This window comes from Xiphias gladius, chromosome 2 (assembly GCF_016859285.1).
Source record: "Xiphias gladius isolate SHS-SW01 ecotype Sanya breed wild chromosome 2, ASM1685928v1, whole genome shotgun sequence".
NCBI classification, from domain to species: Eukaryota; Metazoa; Chordata; class Actinopteri; order Istiophoriformes; family Xiphiidae; genus Xiphias; species Xiphias gladius.
In genome coordinates, this window is record NC_053401.1 from 2442245 (window position 1) to 2447037 (window position 4793).

Consider the following 4793-nt stretch of genomic DNA (forward strand, 5'->3'; position numbering starts at 1 on the left):
TGCCAAATATCTTTTTTTTTTTTCTACTTTTGTACTGTTTGTTATTAAATGCTGCTTCATTTAAAATGAATAAATAAACAAATTAGACAAAAGTCCTATGTGCCGTGTTGAAACTGAAGTGACTGCAGGCTTCGGTCACACCTCAGACACCAGCCCTCGGTATTGTTTTTGCATTTCTTCTGTTTAATGATTCATTAGACTGTTGAAACACCACGGTGGACACTGGACCCTGCTCTGGACTCGACCAGACGTAAACCCGCGCTGCTCAGTAGGCCTGGTTCTTGAAGGAAAATCTTACATTAAAAGTACGGGGGGGAAAAAACGGGAAAAAAAACTGAAAAGCCTGAAAAATTGCATCGTGTTAATTGTGTCGATGGTCTCTGACTTAATCATCGTTCATTCTTGATCCGGCTGCTAAGTTTGAAAGTTGAAGTATTTGCTCTTTGATCTGTATGGAAGTCCAGAAATGGAGGAAAACAACAAAGATACTTATGCTGAGTCCTAATTTTAACTTTCTAAGACAACGTCATGAGACCAAAGATATACCTAGACAAAACTGTAAAATAAGGAAAATATTAGGTCAAAATTATTAAATTATTATTGTATTTCATTATCATATTTGAAATGATAATTTTGAGACATTAAGTCAGAATTTGAGAAAGTGTCTAAATTGACATCATGAGATTGCCATTGAAATTATGAGGTAAATAAAAAATGTCCCCTATTAGGAGATAATAGGTCAAACATTTTGCATTTTTAATCATGATTATGAGACACCAAGTCAACATTATGTGATACTGAGTCAAAATTATATTATTCTGATATTTTAAATTACATTTATAAGATACCAACTCGGGCTTTTGATATATTTATTTTGATAAATCAAAATTATTACAGTATAAAATTACAATTATGACATAGTGAAAATGTTGAGTAGGTCAACATTATGATACAATGTCAAAATGATTTCTGCTGCTCAGCTTTTTATTTTAGCGCAAATTGGCTTCCACGTTTATTTTAATAGTTTCTAACTTTTCATTTTTATTTGTTCTTTTCCTGGCACTACTGGGCTTCCATATTTATCTAAATCAGTTCTGAATTTTCATCTTTTTTTTCTCTCGCTTTTCTTTTCTTGGTATAAACAGGCTTCCAGACATATTTGAATAATTTCTGGCATTTCATCTTTTTTTCTTTTTTTTTAATGTCACGGGTGGGCTTCCACAGATGCGTGTCTGACAGTGATGAATCTGATGACCCCGGGGTTGAGGGTGGACCGTTGACCGTTGCGGGGGCTGTTGATGGAGAAACCTGCACGAGACCCGGATTTATTTTCACCCAAGACAAAAAATTCCAGCAGACGACGAAAAACCTGGTATTTGGACGCTGCGCTGAGTTCAGCCACAACCTGATGGAAAACAAACCGGCAACAGGCGAATTTTTCCTAATGAATTGTGAATCGGCCGAGATGTTGTGTTTTTAACGTGCAGGTTTTAGCTTTGGCCCGATGTGTATCAGGTTTTCCCTCCGAGACTTAAATGAACCTTGATTCACGTGTTAACGTGGAGATGCTGCAATGATTTCATGCACATGACGCTTAAAAATGTATCTAAATACTACGGTGCTAATGTAGTGTATTTAAGTTAAATGGGCAAATGAAGCAGCCTGTATTCTATTTATATATATATATATATATATATATATATATATATATATATATATATATATATATATATATATATGGATTGTGCTTTTCAGTTTCTAAAGTTTCATTAAGTCCTGCACCTATTGGACACACTGACAGCGGTGGAAGGAGTACTCTGAGCTTTTTACTTAAGTAAAAGTAATAGTACCACAATGTAGACAGGTAAAAGTCATTGATTCAACATTTTTACTTAAGTAAAAGTACATCCAAATATACTTCAAGTACCAAAAGATGCTGATAATGCAGAATGGCCCATTGCACAATAGTGGATCATATTTTCATAGACATACACACACAAACTTTATTGCAGCTGGTGAAGTTTGGGTCGATTGTAGCTGTTTTTTTTACTCCTCAGTAGCCCGTGAATTTCCCTCTGGAGATGAATAAAGTCTTATCTTAACCTCGAATAATAGGTCATAGTTTATTTGTTGATTTATAATTTGGATCATCAGTATGAATCTGAAATGTTACCATAGTAACTAGAAAATGCGCTCAGTAGAGCTCAGACGTCCGCCGAGGCCAACGTCAAACAACATACACCAGACTTCAGAGAAAAAGAAAAAAAAAATTATAGTAAGTGATCCGGATCTGCCCCAAAATGTAGTGGGTTCTCCCCTGGCCCGTGTCCCATCCCTCCACCAAGTTCGGTGCAAATCGGTTCAGTAGTTTTTTTGACTGATTTAAAAAAAAAAAGGTCATAATACAGATGCATGTGTTTACTTGTTGATTCAGTTATTTGTAGGTGTGACAATGGAAGTTTTAAAAGATGAAGGGGGGCCCACTGAGCCTCCATATGCACGGGGGGCCAAGATTTACGTGCGACGTCACCGTTTTCTAAAATAAACAAACTACAAACTTCACAAACTACACAGCAAGTCACCGGAATCGAAATCCGTGTTTCTGAACGAAGCCGCGATGATGCCCGGCGACACTGAGGAGACGAAAGAGCTTCAGCCGATTAATCAGACATCCACCTCACGTATTCGCGCATCACGAGACTGGATGTTTCACAGCAGAAAACTGTGTTTAACTGACAGACACACTGGTGCGCTTCAGGTAGCCTGAGGCAAGGACACGACGTATCCACAGTTGTAGTTGGAGAGGAGCCTCCTGTTTATGATTCATAGAACCTGATCGTTCAAGGATATCTGCTCACACGGCTCCCGTTAAACTCCGGACAGAGATTCAAATTCATGGGTAGTAGCTGGTTGCTCCGTAAGGAAAACATATTATTGATGAATATTGGTTTGTTCTGAATTACAATTATCCTTTCATTGCGTGGAATTTGCATAACTTAGAGCTGCTGGGGAAGGAAAAGGTTTGTCTCTGTTAATCTGTCCTAAAAAAAAAAAGAAAAAACTCACTAGAACTGTGTTTTTTCTGCATTGAACAGCAGGTACAATCTGACGGGAATTATTCAAACTGATGAAACACACCAACACTGATTTACTGTTTGTTTTTTCTGCAGAGCTTCCACCTGACATGGACAAACGTGAAGAAGTTTTCACCGATGGCTCCTTGTCCAGCTCGCCAAGTGTTTGTACTTTTACATTTATTTCTGTTTCAATTTTGTACTACGTTTACTTTAAAGGCGCCATATGTAAGTTTTCGCTATTGCTACATAGCCAACGTTAGCTTCGACGGCTGTTTGGCATCAAACTTGGTTCCTTTACTCTTTGAAGAGCTCCCTCCAGTGCTTGAAACCAACGCCAGTGCTAACTCTAACTCTTTTCTGCTACTGAAGTCAGCATGCTAAGCAGCTAGCCCCGGCTAGCCAGCTGGCCTCGTCACTTTCCGAGCGGTCCGGTCTGCTAGCGGAAGGAGCAGCTCTGCTCAGAGGGCGTATTGAATTGTAGACGCAACAATGGCCGAAGCTCTTGGCTAAGTGAACCGCCACCACCACCCGCTCCCAGCGAGAAAACCTGCATATAGCACCTTTAAGTTTGCAGCGCGGCAGCATGAACAGCTGATATTTACAGTTGCCTGTGAATCTAAATTTTGGTAGATCAATATCAGGTTTTGCTCCAGTGAATCTTGACAACAACAACAACAACAACAACAACACGTCTTAAATCTGATGTTTCTGCACTCTTGCTCTGATTATCGACCAGTCAACAACACAGCATGTGGATGTAAATACATAACGACACTGCCTCTCTGTGTTCCTAATGGAGAACTACACTTTTGAACAACAGCAGATTCTACATACGTACTGTATTTATAGGCTCATGTTTTGTTCTGTGTTGACAGTGGCAGTTAAAACAAATATCAGAGAGGCCGAGCTAATGATATACAAGATGGACAAGGGTCCTGTAATAAATCCTCCCTTCAAGAGGGTTACAATGTTCAGTTTTTAATCGAATCTGTTTGAAAGAGGAAGTCGATTTATTTCAACGGTCACTCTGGAGGCTGTAATCTGTGCTGCTGTTGAACTGCGCTGGGTTACGCTGAGAGGCGTCCCTAATATTTTGCCCGTCCCATTTATGGGAATTAAGCTTGACAAAATATTAGGAGCACAGTTTTGTCCGGGTGTACCTAATAAATTGGTAAGCGAGTGGAGATTATTTCGGTCACGGTGTGTCACAGTAACCTGTTCCCTGAAGCCGGGGTCTGACATGGATTTAATGCAGCGCTGGAGTCACAAATCCCTGATAACTGGTCACTTCTGCATCAGCAAGGAAAATACCCGAAAAGATTTACCGTCATTCTCTCGCTCATACATGGCCGTTAAAGGGAACAAAAAATACACAACGGCCGAACAGCACAGTCAGATGGCTTGTGGTGTAATGTTTCGTTACCATAACGGCAGCGGTGCATAAATCTCTTGTCCCGCCTGTTACTAATCCTGATATATCATCGCGCCTGGGCGGGGGTAAGGCGTCAACAGACGCAGTGCTGTCTTTCTGCGGCTGCGTCTTCAACACGGCGCTCTGGGCTCTGGGCTATGCTTTCGCTTCCAGTGACCGCGCAGAGCGGCTGCTCCTCTGCGATGAGCCGTTTCCAGTTGGCAGCGCTTGGGTCTAAAACGGTCCCACACTTTGGATGATCCCTTGCGGGGATTTTGTAGCTGCAGTTTGTTTTCCGGTGAGTC